At 38.7% G+C, this 16,762-nt stretch overlaps 1 long non-coding RNA gene across 1 annotated transcript in view; it reads right to left on the reverse strand.

Moving 5' to 3' along the window:
- Positions 1-16,762, reverse strand: part of LOC311436571 — a 137,398-nt gene that overhangs the window by 44,936 nt on the left and 75,700 nt on the right. The window contains exons 4-6 of the long non-coding RNA XR_014692946.1: positions 15,276-15,660; positions 12,849-12,922; positions 10,094-10,197 (exon numbers count right to left, since the gene is read on the reverse strand). This is a non-coding gene — a long non-coding RNA (uncharacterized lncRNA). The remainder of the gene's footprint in view (positions 1-10,093; positions 10,198-12,848; positions 12,923-15,275; positions 15,661-16,762) is intronic.

The raw sequence follows: 16,762 nt of genomic DNA on the forward strand, positions 1-16,762 counted from the left end.
AAGAGGTTAGGCAAGTCCATCCAGTACATATATATGTGTAGATACATTGACATGCAGATAAATATATTTCTTAAAACTCCTAAGTAAGAAGAGTGCAGTAGATGCACACATACAAGACTTTCTGGAGCTCTTGGACTGAAGAGGTCCATCTCTAGGAGAGGCTCAGTGTGTCCTGTCCATCAACTACAATAATATTCCATCAGTCCCTGAGGCAGCCCGATCAGTCAGCAAGAACTGAGCACCCTACTGCCGAGCAAAAGTCTGATGTGAGTTGGTGATACTCAGAGAATTATGAAAACTCAAAACCAGAGAGTCCCATACTGGATATTGACTACATACCAACAGCACTACAGGAACTCAAATACCAGAGGAAACCTCTGTACACATGTCCGTAACATATTTAACCTATAAAGGTGAAATAAACTCAGTGATACACTTTAACCTCCTCAGAGTCATAATTTTCTCCATAGGTGTAGCTTCTCATATATGGCTTTGATCCCCAACGCTTGATCTGACATGCTGCCATGTAGCTCCACACTGATGTTGTCTTGATACATACATGCTGACAAAGTTTTGTGTAATCTTAGTATCTCCTCCATAAACTGGAAATGTAGTTTGACTCTTGTCTTGTCATCTTAACAGCATTCATATAGAGCTCTACAGTAAAAATTTTGTTTAGTCTAAGTATCATTATACCTGTGATTTTTAAGGACAATGCCATATAATCAACGAGATGCAAAGGACATCACTGACTATGGGAGGAAGATGTGTGTACGTCATATACATGTGTGGATGTATGTGTCTGTGTGTATCAATACAGATGTACATGTATATGTGTGCATTTAATTTAGTCACAATGTAATACAGATTAAAAAAAAAAAAAAAAAAAGATCAAAAGCTTCACACTCTCCAGTCTCATTTTATAGTATTTTTCTATGCGTTTGTGTGATTAGAATAAAGCACAGCTACTGTATTTATTCTGGAGATTTCATTATGCAAACTAAAAAGCTAAATTAATAAAACTGTTTTTCAAAACATGCCTGAGGTCATCCCCAAGTGAGACTACAATGCTATATTAATACAGAGACCAAGTGGATCAATTCTTCAAGACTGCCAAAGACTGCTGATTACATACATTAATCAATCTTTACACATTTCAGATAGAAAATGAGGAAAAAAAAGGGGTCCTCCCCATAAATGCTGCACATGGTAAATCCAATAGGCAGTTATATGGAAAGTGAAAAAGATCTAATGGCGGAGACCTCATGAATCCCTAGATAATTTGACAAATTGCATTACAGTGCAGAATTTCAACTGCCTGGCATCGTAAAAGGGAACAGTTTGAGGAAGATATCTGTCCACTGATCACTGTAATTCTCTATATAGTGGTGTTGATATTGCCTAGTTTTCACACTCTTTTCAACCCACAGTACTCATATTTAAAAAAATAAAAGTAAATAATAAAAAAACGGTCTGCCATGGAAAAGACAGAGGAGCCTGAAAAGCTGAACTGACCGTTTCTGTCTTCATCACAGCACAGTGTGTCAACTGACAAATGCAGAGCATGCTGGTAAAAGAAAAGATGTTAGTGATAAGCCAAATGAATCCCTGGTGTGACTTCATTCACTTCATCAGAATTACCCCCAGGATAAATTTGTCCCAGTGTACTGAGGATTCTAAAAGTTTTGAATGGAAGAGGATTGCAGTACACAGGAAAATGACAGTCCTTCCCCAAATATTTAAACTAGATTGTGAATCCAGTGAATCTGACTCCAAATTATGTTTGCAGCTTGTTTTTGATATTGCCTCTTGAATCATTTTTACAGTTCCAGAAGTGTTGCATGATCCAGGCAACAACACAGTGTATTAATAAGCAATGAGATATGCAGTCCTGTCAAAACAAGCTCATTAGTAAGTTGGCTGCTGGGTTTTTGCAACCACTAGCTAAACTTTGGCAATATAAACAGGGGCACCTACAGGGAGGTCCCACAAGCTGTCTGTGTTTAAAAGATTTAAGGACTTATTTTTAAACTTATAAACAGGATGCAGCATCAATTTTCAAGAGTGCAAGTACAAAATAATTTTCCAAAAGTCTCACAAAATCTTTATTGCAGTGATTAGGTAGAAAGGTTCTTCTCATGTGATAAAAAATTATCCCATAATATAAACCAAAAATTATGCTTCCTGACATACTGTTAGGCTCATAAAACCTGAACCTAGTTTTTCAGGACCTTACACAAAGTACTTTGATGCTCTGATGACTGGACGGTAATTAGAAGGCCACATGAGTTCATAATATATATGTGAAAAATAATGGGGTAAAAGTCCCTGTTTGTGAATGCCATTAGTGGTCACTTCAGTAACTCAACATAGCTTGTCCATGAAAATTAAAGGGTAATGTGCCTAGCCTTTCTTTTCATGACTTCAGGGATGCAGCCTGATTACCCTCTGCAAACACCTAGTAAATCCCACCAGACAATCGATGTAACCGAGAACTGCTAGAAACTACTCAAACATCTGAGCCAAAAGAAACAAAAAAAAATTATTTGTCTTTGTAAATATATATACAAGTATTTTTAAAATCCCATTGTCTTTGATAAAGATAGTTAAGTTTTATTTCATTGTCACTAGCCTCGGAATTTCACAGAGGCAGTTACCCTACTTGGAGACAGTACTCCCCCACTGACACCACCTCCTCACTATCACTGGATAAGGATGGGTTTCTGTTTCTACATTGGTGGTTTCTACACCATCAATGGACATCAGTAACTGGGTGGCTTTTAAAACCACCTTCTTGTCCTGGAGGCTGGTGAACACTTTTCTTGCCTGCAGCTTCTGCCTCTCCTGCTGCAGCCATCACCATCTGAAAGTCACAGTCTCTGCGCTCCACCTACAACACACCTGACCTCTTTCACAATATCACCTTCCACTGGTAAGTGTCTTGCCATGAGGATGTGATACTTGCAGTCTGTCAGCAGAGATGGCTTTTCTGAATGCACTGTCTTTGAGCTACATGTATGAAGCTCTATTTTGTTACCTGCCTGCTTTGGAAACCACCTCTCTCCATGAAAGAAACACTTCTTCAGCCTCATTGCTTCTACTACATATGCTAGAATGCAACATTTTTCATGTATGGACATCAGGCATATCTTTCTGCAATAAGAAAATATTGGTGCCTGTAACTAACAGGTTCAATTTTGTGATCTTTCCCCTGGGCCCTTTTCCACACCACATTTCTGCAGATACAGGTCCATACTGGGCACGGGATGGGTGAAAATCAGCATCACCAGAGGTCAGGCACTGGCCTTATACCTAAATATATACTAGAGATTTCTGTCAACTTCCTAGGACAGATATCTGTAGAAAAAGGAACCATGCCCTTTCATTTACACTTAAATACTCAGATTGAAAAGTAGCAATATTCACTTTAAACCTGAAAAATATAAACAGCCTTTTGAGAAAGACAGCTACTATTAATAGCACTTTCTAACTGCAGTCCTTTCTGTAATACTGTGGTGCCAGCAGTTCTTACACAAAGTCCAAATTTCTTATAGTGCAAATGTATATATATTCTTTCAATGGCCAGCAGTATAAAACTTCTATTTTCTTCTATTAGGTAAACTTTCCCATTCAGGTGACAGGCAATTTATTGCAGCACTTCAAAGGATTGTAATGGCTGCAGTGACCATGCAGTTAAGTGCTCTTTCTAAAAAGTAGAACTGGCAAAATATTTAATGAAGCATTTAGCTTTCTGTACGATGAGATGAGAGTACCCTGTTGTATGCCAAATCAATCCGATTTTGTACAATACATCCATTCAAGCAGCAATTCTGGAGGCTGGAGAGCCAGAGGAGCTGAGAGACTAGATTTTCTAGGCTGTAGAGAAAATACTACTTCCAGATGTAATTTCCAAGTACTAAGAAGTGCCATTTACTCTGGGAGACATGGATTTGCAGCATGATTTGGACAAATGCTATGAACTTCAATCTTTGCTGAAAGGCTACAAGAATTTCTTCACTGTCATTGCTGCTACTATGGGTTTAACCCTGTAATATCAATATTTAACTCTCGTAATTCCCTGGGAAATGTATATATTGTGTATCATACTCTACAAAGAGGACACACAGATCTGATAACTGGTGAGAATCAGCAGCCAACTCAATGTTACACATGCAAGACTCATGTAAACATTTTATTTTTTTTTTTTTGCTCTCTAGTTTCTTTTTGTAGTTCTTCTTTTTGTTTTGTTTAACGCTTCTTTTTGGACAATTCCCTTTCCATGTTCATTTTCAAGGCAATTCATTTAGGTGTGTTTCAAGAACACAGAACTTGACAGGAACAATCTTTCATATATACTCATTAAGGAAAATACTACACTTATCACTTCATCTGGAGACCAGAAATCCTCAATAAAATTATTCCATAAATAGCAGTAAGTAAAATGTAGAGCATCATTAAAAATCTTACCATGAACATGAGTCAGCAATGTGTCCTTGCTGCTAAGAAGGCTAATGTTATTTTTGGCTGCATTAGGCAAAGTATCATCAGCAGGTCAAGAGAGGGGATCCTTCCACTCTACGCAGCATTGGTAAAGCTGCACTTGGAGGACTGTGTCCTGTGCTGGGGCTCCCAGTACAAAAGAGATCTGGATACTGGGAAGAGTCCAACAGAGGGCTACCAAGATGATCAAAGGATTGAAACACCTCTCCTATGAGGAGAGGTTGAGAGAGCTGGGACTGTTCAGCCTGGACAAAAGGAGGCTGGGGGGGGGGGGGGGGGAAGGGACCTTATCAATGTCTATAAATACCTGATGGGAGCGTGAAAAGAAGTCAAAACCAGCCTCTTTTCAGTGGTGCCCAATGCCAAGACAAGAGGCAATGGGCACAAACTGGGACAGAAGAGGTTCTCTTGGAATATTAGAAAGTGTGTGTGTGTTTTAGCACTGGCTCAGGTTGCCCAGAGAGCTTGTGGGATCTCCTTCCTTGGAGATCTTCAAAAGCTGCCTGGACGTGGTCCTGGGCAGCCTGCTCAGGGTGGCCCTGCTGGAGCAAGGGCTTGGAGAAGACGGGTTCCAGAGGGCCCTTCCAGCATCAGCCATTCTGTTATACCACATACCATTCTACTGAAGTTAGAGCTGGTTTGCGGTAGTTCCTGGATTGAACAGTTATATCTTACTTTTGGGTCTGAAACATCAATGCAGTATGGCCCATCTTCAGACTTCTTTGCAATAGATTTCTTTGTAGATGTGCCTGTAAAACGTTTGCAGAATTAACAAAACCAGCTCTGCTGAGTGGAAAAGAAAAGCAGTGAGAAAGCAGTGAGAAAGCAGTAGAGCTCTGTCATTATAATCTTCTCATTCTGAGAAAGGAGTAATAAAGTTTTGGTTTTAGAAACACCTCTGTGTTTACCTGTAAAGTTGTGAGGACTTTTATCGCTTTTGAAAGTCCCTGTTTGGAAAAACAAAACAAAACAAAACAAAACAAAACAAAACAAAAAAAAAAGAAAAAGAATATAATAGGACTGATATTTTTAGATGATGCCTTGATCCCTTCTGTGATGCTGGTATATCTTTGCCGATACCAACACACAAACTAGAGATGTTCAGAATCTGTGGACTTAGAAGGACAAATCTCCACAACTTGAAATCAAAAGTTAGCCCCTGCAGCTGATGGAGCATGCAGGGTCATACCATCTGGCAGGTGGGCACTGAGCAGACTAGAAAGATCAACATGGCAACTTTGAAGAACCAGTATGCAAAATTAGAAAACATTTCTAGATCATTCTTGTGGAACACAGTACTACGGAAAGGGTCAACATGTGACAACAGCCACCAAAACCACAATGACCTGAGTGGGCAGCATCATATCTTATATGCCACAGGCAAAATGCCAGGGAAAATAAAACAATAAGCACAGGAAGAAATCTGCACAGAAGTCTTCCCAGAAGCAGAAATGATTTGTAGGTATGCTCCCATCAGCAGATCATGCTGCTACCTCGATACTTTTTTTTTTTTTCTTAAAGGTATCAAGAAAAATAGAAAAAGTGGCAAAACCAGTTTGAGGCCACCCCAAACTGAAGTTATATGACCTTCTCCAAGGAATTTTTGAGTCAGAGAGCTGTGGCAATGAGTATTAATAAGTTGCCTTTCAGTTTCAGAGCATCACAGGAACATGAACTGGGACTAAAAGGGCAGCTTTGGGATTATGAAGTCAGCTTTGCAGCAACAGTAGTGCCATGAGCAAGAGGTCCTGGTTGGGCTGTGGGACCAAAGCTGTCACTGCTGTGAGGCTGGGCCAGCTCCCAGGCCTTTTCAAGCAAGCAAAGAAAGCAAAACGAGATTTGCTTAGTGCTGCTACCCCTTGCTCTTTCACAGCTCCTAGATATTTTTTTGGTGGTGGTGGTGTTCTTTTAATTGGAAAAGAGATGGCATTTTTCACAGTCTCATAAATTTTTTAATAAACCCCAAGCTTAATAAAGTCCTTTCTTCTGCTCCATGTTCATAACACCTGCATTTAATCAAGACAAACTTTTTTTTTCTTCCTTTTGTCAGACTCTCCTGCATGTTTTCAAAGAGACTTGCTGTCCCCTTCCTTTAACTCACTTCTGTTCAACTTTCCTTTGCAAATCTCACCAGTTCAAGAGTTCTCACCAAAAATAAGAACATTTCTGGATTTGAGTTCTCAAAAATGAGGCATTGAAGACATACCTATTCCAAGAAGGATGAATTTAATGAAAAACAGAAGATAAAATGCAAAATATCCTGCAGTGATTAAACTTTCTTGTTGTAGAAGAGACATGGAATTAAAAAGAAATACTTTTGAATCCAATTAGCTAACTATATTTGCTAGAAAGTTTAGGGATTTACTGAGTTTTGAAAAGTGATTCCTTATGTTCCTCATAACCATTCCTTACTGGAGTAATCCACAGAATTAAATTAAAACTTCATGATCAGTTCTATGGTTTGCATTGTTTTGGACTATTATTGTTGAATAGCACAGATATCTCCCTCCAGAGAGAATATGTTCCACATATAAAAGTACCATCACTGGAAATAAATAAGCAAATAAATAAATAAATAACACAAACAAATAAATGCAGGACAATGGAAAAGTGGAGCTCTCGGGAAAACAAAAAATAAAGGGGGGGTGAAGGGGGGAAGAGGGGGTTGATCTTCTAGTTGCACTACAAAATGTTTTTTACTGAAGCAGATACCGCAAGTAGAGAAGCATGAGATTCAGAGGATAATTGCCCAGGGGGGCAGCTCATTCCCTCTTACTGGTACAATTTTAGCAGGTAGGTTAGACATAGCACAATAAATCTACAGGTGGATGTCAAATAAAAGACTTTGCTGCAAATGACATAAATGATGACTCCTTAGAGAAGGAAGATCAAAAAGAAGCAAGTGGCAATAATTTAAAACACTGTAAGAATAAGATTGTTGATTACAAAACATGAATAGAACTTAAAAACTGAAATCCAATGCAAAACAAAACAAAATAATGGCTAGCTGTGTTCTCTGATTCAGCCATGGAGTTGAAAGGCTTGGTTGTAGCTGGAGCATATATCTAGTGATGCAAAGTGAAAGTAAATCCTCTAAGAAGGGTTCAGAAAATTCAAATCAGAAGCACTTGTGTATCTGTGTGCAATCGAAGTTGGTCTCTGTTCACCAAACGAGATGTTCCTCGAGTTATTGTGGGCTGTTGGCAAGCAACACTATTTTCTTTTGGAAAATACAGACCATTCTCTGCATATATCCAGACAATTTACTGAGTTGCCACCAAAATTGGAAACATTTCTGTGGGGACAAAATGGATAAAAATAAAAGGACAAAAATCAGAAGAAGCATTATGAAAAAAATATTCTGCTCTATTTCCTCAGTCCTACTTCATACATACAAAATCTGACAATTGAACTATTTTCTAACTCTAACTACTTGAAACTGATAGATTGAATAAGAGAATAAAGTGCTCGTCATCATTACTGAATATCTCTGAATTTGGCTTTTATGCTTTGCTTCTGGACCTCGGTCTACATTACTAACAAATTTCTCACAAAGACAATTAAAGGGTTTTAGGAATTTGTTTACTAATTGAATGAATTATTATTTTACAAAACAAACAACTCATTTACTTACACTCACATTTTTCTCAGTCATTTCTTTCAAGAGTGGCATCTCTCAGTTTAAGTTTAATAATGTAGTAAATCATTAAGATAAAGATCTGGGGCTGAGATCTAATTTGCAAGATAGTAAAAAAAAAAAAAAGAAAAAAGTGATTGTTAGGAAGACTAGGAAGACTATAACACATGAACAAAAGGTATTTAAATCCTATCCCATTTGTTCTCACAAACATACATGTTCTGATTTGGATTTCACATTAACTTGTATGGTTCCCATTGAATCATGATATACTCCAGTGTGAAATCAAAGTGGGCCTGTAATAGGTAGCATTGCCAGAGGGGACCAGCAAAACTTAATAGCCATTGTTCATTTCAGTTCATCTCTTGCATTATTAGCAGCAGCTGTTCTACTACAAACCACATTTTCCTACCCTTTGGGTACACAGTGTTGCATCCCTAAATAGCTGCAAAATGTTGATGTACCCTGTTGAGAACAAGTGACTGTTATCTAAGATTGCTGGGGAATCCATGATCCATTTAGTTGTCTTTCTTGCAGAGGATGCTCTGTCTGAAGTTTCTCCACCTGTTTATTCACAAGTGACTTTAAAAATATTGTCTTCAAACATTAATAGCCCTGCTGCTTCACACCGCAGCTTCAGTTAAAATCTGTTCAGCCATATCCTGTATAGCTTGGTGGCTCCACCAACACACTCAAAACACATTTCTATTCATGTTCCAATTGTTAGTAAGAAAGCTTTGCTAATTTATCATACAGATGAAAGATTGGCATTCCTGCATCCATTTTCAGACAGAACAGATATTTCTTCCAGTGTTGTACTATTCTTCCCAGAAAATGTGACATGCAGAAGGAACAAGGGGACCATAAAAGGGAACTGCAGACCAATGACCTTCTAAAAGACTCCTGAAAAGCCTTCAGATGAGGGATAAGAGAAAGGGAATTCAACTGAATTCAATTTTGCAGTGAAGGTTTGGAAGGCTATTAGAAGAGATTACATTTTAATCATTCTGCTTTGTCTACCCTTAACCTAAGTATTTTCACCTCATGAAAGGAAAATATTCATTGTTTTCTTGTGACATTTCTGCTTCTATTTCTAGCCAAGGAAATATGCCATAAGCCACAGATAAATTGTAACTAAAGAAGAGAGTTTTAAAACTACATAGACCCCACCAATCTTGGCTAATAATAAGCCAGATAAAATAATTATATACCCAAACCATCAAAACCACTGTCGTACTTCCCATCTATGTCATTATGCAAATTAACATTTTCTTTCAACTTTTTTTCCCTCTCAGTTATCTTTCCCCTCCTTAGCAGAAAGACTTGCTATGCTAGCCCTCAAATTGGAAGTAACATTTCTGTGGAAGGAAACTCCTAGATCACCAAGTGAAAATTCCTGCTGTTGTAGACAACTCTGTCCAATAAACTCATTCATAAACCATGCCAGCTCCACCTTATTCACAGCAGAAAACCTTTCCAGAACCTCGTAGGTCTCATGGTCAGAAACTTTCCTCCAGTTTCCAAAATTAACTTTTATTTCTCTGTGGTGCCATTCTATCCAGGTGTATCTTCAGTGTTCATTTATTCCTTCTCAACCTTAATTCTGTCAGGTTAAATAATCCTAGCTCTGCTTGTCCAAAATTCTTTTATTTTTTGATCACGGTAAGAGGACCGGTTTTAGACAAAAGTTCCTTGATCTCAGTTCCCTCCAGTTAAGAAAACCTTTTTTATTTTTTTTTTCTCTATTCATTTCAATATCCTTTTCCAGCTCTAACATAGCTTGATTTCTAGCACTATTCTTTTTACACCAATTGTCCCTCCATTGCAAAAGTTGGCTTTATTTGCTTATTAGTGTTTTTCTCTGAAACAGAGATGTTCTCCATTTATTTCTCTTATCCTTTTGATTTGTAAAAATTGAGTCATGCTTGGGAAAAAGTTTTCTGACAGTTTGCATACCTCTGACGGGAAGTCCAGGAGTCCTTTACAAGTAGTTCCCATATCCTCAATCTGGATGGATGATGTTCAGTCATTCCTTTAGCTTATTGGCATCCCTTTTGAAACTGGAAATATTAACCACAGAATTAATTACCTTTGCACCAAGGTTTTCATTCACATCTAAATGATTTTGATTAAACTGGTTCTGAAACTTTGTTGTCTATCACAGGAGTAATTATTATGACTAAGTTACTTCTCTCCAATATCTTTCCTCCCTGGACAATGGCATTTATGAATAGTGGTATTTCAGATATGACTGCTATCCCAGCTGGTTTCTTTAGCCTCTGTATGCTCAGTGCAAACAGCAGCATAAGTCCCTCCATTTTATTTTCTGGGCTCTGGTGTTTAATGTACATGCATTTGTTTTGTTTTGTTTTGTTTTCTAACCATACCCTGAGCCTTAGCTGGAACTCCCAGTTCCTATCAATATCTGACTTCTGAACAATGTTTCTGCCAACCCTCTCCTAAGCTGTGATATGGCTTACTATTGCTATTTTCCTTTTGCTGTGTAGAGGCATCAGGAGGGACGATTAGGAAACTCTTCCAGCTTTCTTCCCTCCCACTTCCTAGTTATCTAAATTTTCCTTACCAGCTGCAAGAATATTCCAGAACATAACTTCATCAAATATTCAAGGAATAAGGATTCTGTTTTCCATATTTCCACAGAAATTACAAATCATGCTTCATGTAGAAGTGACTGCATTTAATGATGTAAAGGTCTGCTCTAATCTAATATTGCAATGGTCAAAGACCTTGCAAGACCTTGAGCCTTGAGCTGTCCGTTGAACTGCATTTTCTTGTGATACCTTCACCCTTGTCTGGGGGGCTAAAAAGCCACCTGAGCCATCACTTCCTGGCTCTCAAGGTCACCTTGTAGTGCCTTTTGTCCTTATGTGAAGGTAAGCCATGAATTCTTCCCTTCTGCCTTGCACATCTATAGCTCCAGCCCTCAAGGAGCTGCCATCCACACAGAAATTGTCCTTCATTTTGTTGAACATCATCACTTACCTTCTCCTATAGTGATGCAATGTGCTCTTTTCATGCACTCCTCTGTGTCTATATTCTCTGATACTTGTTCATAGTCTGTTATCTTACCCTCTCCCACGGTCTTTATCCCTATTTCCATTTTCCTTTCCTCTCTTCTTGTAAAACCTGCCTTTCTTCTATCTTCTTTCATAGAATCATAGAATATCCCGAGTTGGAAGGGACCCCTAAGGATCATCAAGTCCAACTCCTGGCACCGCACAGGTCTACCCAAAAATTTAGACCATGTGACTAAGTGCACAGTCCAATCGCTTCTTAAATTCAGACAGGCTTGGTGCAGTGACTACTTCACTGGGGAGCCTGTTCCAGAGTGCAACCACCCTCTCAGTGAAGAACCTCTTCCTGATGTCCAGCCTAAACTTCTCCTGCCTCGGCTTAACACAGTTCCCATGGGTCCTATCGCTGGTGATTATGGAGGTCACCTGCCTCTCCACTCCCCCTCACAAGAAAGTTGCAGACTGTGATGAGGTCATCCCTCAGCCTCCTCTTCTTCAGGCTGAACAGGCCCAGTGACCTCAGCCGCTCCTCATATGTCTCACTCTCTAGGCCCTTCACCATCTTTGTAGCCCTCCTCTGGACAATCTCCAAGTTTAATGTCCTTTTTGTACTGTGGTGCCCAGAACTGCACACAGTACTCGAGGTGAGGCCGCAGCAGCACAGAGTAGAGTGCTAACTACTTTCTTGCCATGTTGTCTTCTGTCTTTTTAATACTTTTAGCTAAGCCATTACTGTCCCCTTCAATAGTTGAATATTCATTAGTAACGACTGAAAACAGGAAAGCTAACTCCCTTAGCTACAAGGCCTTTGACCTCAAGCTCCACACAAACACGAACTACCTTTAAGCCACAAATGACAACTAAACTTTCTCTTTAAGAACTGGATCCAAACCTTTAATCATACAGTGCAAACTAATAAACTAAGCAACAGAAAATGCCAGTTAACTCACCTCCCAAAAGAAGAGCTTGTTTACCCCCCTCCAAGGTTAACCCTCATCCAGACGCCCCCATTTGCTGTGCTCCTGTCGGTGGGTTCTTCTACTTTTATGCCACAGAAAACCCAAGGTATAATACAGAATGTCAAAACTGTTTTTTTTGGTTTTTGTTTGTTTGTTCAATTGTTTTTGATATATTGCTTCGTTAGATGAGTAAATTCATGGTTTTGCACAGATTTTAAACTGCAACTCAATAGAAAACATGAAATACAGTGGACTTGGGAGTGCAATCATGATGAAAAATGTTAGGAAGATGATGGTACTGACTTTAAAGTCAACCACAGGTTAAACAAAGACTATGTTACTATTTAGGAGAGAAAAACAGGCAACTTTGGTGACATCTTGGTACATACTAATGAAGAAAGAAATAACCTAAGGCCTATTCTGTTTATTTATTACTGCCATCTAAGTCATTATGAGATGCTGTGACTTCCCATAGCAAAGACACACAGTGCAAATGTCATTAATTTCCTTTTCTTTCCTAATCCAAAATTAAGAACATTAAAATGCATTAAATTCAAGACATTATAATTTAAAGGGAGATTTTATAAAGGCTCTTTGGTAGTCAATACTATATTGCTATTTCCATTCTGTTTTTTAAGTACTTATAAATCAGCCACAAATGCTGCTCGTTTTGGAACTTGCTATCCAAGTTTTCAAGACACAACCAATCACTCATACCTTTTCCTGAAAATGTGATTCAGATCAATCTTTTAGCTGGGTGAGGTGAGTTTTTGGATGCTGGTGATCTGAAGCTGTGTGCCAGAAGGATAGGAAAATGCATTATAATGAAGTTTTAATATAAAACAGAACTTTTGCTGTTTTAAAATAATGTTCTTTGTTGTCTGTAAGAAAACAAAACCAGAATCCAAATAAATTACTATAGCTTCTCAAGCTATAATATACACTTGGATTTTTTGAAAACAGAATAAGAGTGAAGCTAATAAGATGATGAGGACATCTTTCGATTGCATAACTACTTCTCAACTTAGCTCTTACAGCTAAAATGTGGGGACCTCTGCTGCGATCATAGCTAGAAGCAGGCAGGATATGCATTCTCAGAGTACTTGTATTTTCCGTGATGTTGCCCTGTGCTTAACTGTGCAATTAATGGGTGGTCATTTCCTTAACAAGTTTGTCCATAGTTTGAACCACCACACAAAATGGAGGAAAGACAGGCATGACAATTTTTCTCTTAAAGATCTAAACAGGCAATTGCAGAAGATCCAGGAATGAATCTATGGCAGATGGATCAAAACCATCTAAGAGCAGCCAGAAGAGGAGGAGAGGATTAGGGCTGGCTGCAGCACCCTCCTTTGTTTGTTTGCTTTATTGTGCTGCTGACAGTGATGCTCAGTCATATGGGAAAAAATGTATCTTACTGGTACTTTAAAAAAGAAAGACAGTGGAACTACAGATATATATGCAGCTGGAAGGATAATACTCATAACACCCAACTCAGCTTAGAGAGATATTTTATAGTCTGTCAAATTTGCTAATTCTTGGGGAATTCTGTTCAGTTCTTATGATGGACTTCAGGTCAAAAATCATGCGGCAAGAAAGGGATTGAAATCAAACAAAGCCTTCTGTCTCACTAGAACTTGTGAGCTTATTAATATTCTTTCTATAATTACTGTGTATTACTGTTGGCATTAAGAGGCCTCCAAATAAATTTAGTCTCCACTTTACTCAGCACTGCCTAAACATAATGAAAAAATGGGCCATGGCCAAAGACTTAATACTTTTCAAATCCAGTGATCAAAGTACATACGAGCAACAATACGCAAACTTTCAAGGCTTATTAACATCAGAAACAAAAAATTAAAAAACCTTCCAGAACTGAGCAAGATGATCTTTTGACTCTGAATTTGGATTAGTGTTCAGTTTGGAAAGAGAAATGTGTTTAATAAAGTCAAGAACACTTTCAGCTCTCTATGAAGGCATGCATTGAAGTGATTAAAGAATGGCTCTGTGGGATAGCTAGCTTTTAACTGAATAGGTGAGGAATCTTATTCTGAGATCTTTTGAAATACAACAGCAGCTTGGATAAATTGATTATATTTTTTCACAAAAAAAAAAAAAAACCACACTTGTAACACTACAGTTAATTAACAGATTCTGACACAATAACTAATATGCATGAAAAATAATACAGTTTCAGGATAGCCTTCAGATTTTCTTTATAAGGTTTATCTTATAAGTTATTGATATGGCCCTAAGAATAGTTGAACTGTAGAGCTGGTCAAATTGTTATTCGGATAAAATCTTTTATTTTTGGCTTGGCTCTTTTTTTTCCTGTTTGCAGTTTAGTCTTGACAGCAGTTTTAGCTGATAGCAGTTATTTATCTATGTACATACACTTCATCAACTATTTACTTTGTCTTTACATCACTTGAGGTATTCAGTTGTTTACAATTACTTGTTTTGCTTCATGCCTGGATTATTGCTGTGTTGTTGGTGGTGATTTTTAACTGAACATTGAATAGTTTTACAGCCTTACAGCTGTGAAGTGAGTTTCATTCAAGGTTGGAGTAGTGGCTATCCTGAGAAAGGTAAATCAGAGTTCAGTAGATTTTTTTTCCCAGAAAAAAAAAATAAATATAATAATAATAATAATAATAATAATAATAAAATCTCTAGAGTCACTGAAAGTTTCGAGAGCTGCTCATAACACAGAATCCTCTTTCCAGAGGGAAATTATGAAACAACTGAAACAGGACCTTGAAATTTCCTGCAAAACAGAGGTCCAAAACATTTAACAGCAACCCTGAGTGTTGTGCTTTGACTCTTCAGCAGAAAGTCAAGAGACTCCTGGAAAAAAAAAAAAAAAAAAAAAAAAAAAACACAAAGCTGTGAAGCCACCACTTTGGGTCAAGAGAAGCCCATGAAGGCAGTCTCTCAATGCTCCAAGCTTTTGAATCAATCAAAAGCTAACAGCAATGTATTCCAGAAACCTCCTGGACTGCTTTGGCCCTGCTGTGTTGCCCTAGCGGGGTTGTTAAAGTCTCTCATGAGGACTAGGACATACGGACATGAGACTTCTTTCAGTTATGTGCAGCAGGGCTCATTTAATTCTTCCTCATTGGGCTTTTGGTAGCAGGCACCCACCATAAAGTCATCCACATTGTTGCACTCTCTTGTCCAATCCAAGGGCAGAGCTCTCTGCATTCCTGCTGCTCTCTCACAGCAAGCACAACTCTCTCCATGCCGTCCCCCGGGCTTGTTCTTCTTCAAGAGCCCATATCCATCCATGGCAGCACTCCAGCCTGGTGCTCTGGTTCAGCCCAGATCTATGCTTGTGTGAGCACAAACATGTCATTAAATAACCGAGCCATTCCCAGGGTTAAGACACCATAAATTTGTGTCTAAACTTTATGTCCCTTCATGAATTAAGGCAATTCAGGCAGCAGGCAGAATACTTGTTAACAGTTCATTTTCTCTCCCCTCTCCATTTCCTGTCAGGAAACAGCTTACAGGTCTTCTTCATAGTGTTCTAGAAGAAATCATAGTTACACAGAAAATTTTACAAACAATAAATTCTAGAAAAAAAAAAAAAAAAAAAAAAAAAAAAAAAAAGGCCTTGATGTGCTGTTGCAGAACATGAAGTCATAAAGTCAACAAATTTGAAATTTTATGGTTCTACAAGCACCCTCACTCATTGTCATTCCCAGTCATGGGAAAGCAGTGGTGGAGTGAAATAACTATCATGTACACACATTTTCAGTCATTGTTGGAGTGAGTGCTCAGTTTCAGGAGGGTGAGTGCTGTTTGGAAGCTGTTTAATTCACTGCTAGCTGAGTCATGGACATTTGCCTATCTGACTTCTCTACCTGAGCACAGCACACTCAGGAAACACATCCTGGCTACTTCCTACAACCACAAGGCACTGTGAGCAATGTGGAATACATTGACTTCTTTTTCAAACTGCAGGCTCAGAAATCTAGAGACATTTATGACTGGACAGCCTTCTGGGGCGGGGGGGGTGGGGGGGGTGGGGGGGAGGGGCGGTTAAATACACCCTGTTGCACAGTTGTTCAGTTGTTGAGTACTGACTGTCCCGAGGAAAGAAAGGAGTAAATATTCAGTCTATAACAACTCTCTTATCATAGATCAAATAGGTCAGAATTAAATCAATTTAAAAACCTTCAAAACACCTGTAAGCTAGTTAAAAAGGATGGCTGTCTACAAATAGCCATGTATCAGACAAGCACTTCTCTCTTCTGAGCATTCCCAGCTGCTGTCCCACCCCCAGAAGCGAAGCTTTCTCACTCTGATGAGAGTAACCTCTTGACCCAGGTGGAGATGGGCTGCACAAATGCCACTCACTCATCCAGTACACCAGAAAATAATGTCTTCTCACTGCTAATAACAAGGACAACCACATCTTGTCTAGTAGTCAAAGAACTCAATGAATTACAAATTTTGTGCTTGTATATTTTTCCAAGGACTATACTTGTCTTGATTACTGTGCAGAAAATACACCTTCTGTACTGAGTCTGGCTGGAATGTTAACTTTCCCGGCAGCAGCCCATACAGTGCTGTACTCTGCACTTGTAGCTGGAACAGCAGTGTTATCACACCAGTGTTGTGTCTAC

This window comes from Aythya ferina (assembly GCF_964211825.1).
Source record: "Aythya ferina genome assembly, chromosome: 4".
In the NCBI taxonomy this organism is placed as follows: Eukaryota; Metazoa; Chordata; class Aves; order Anseriformes; family Anatidae; genus Aythya; species Aythya ferina.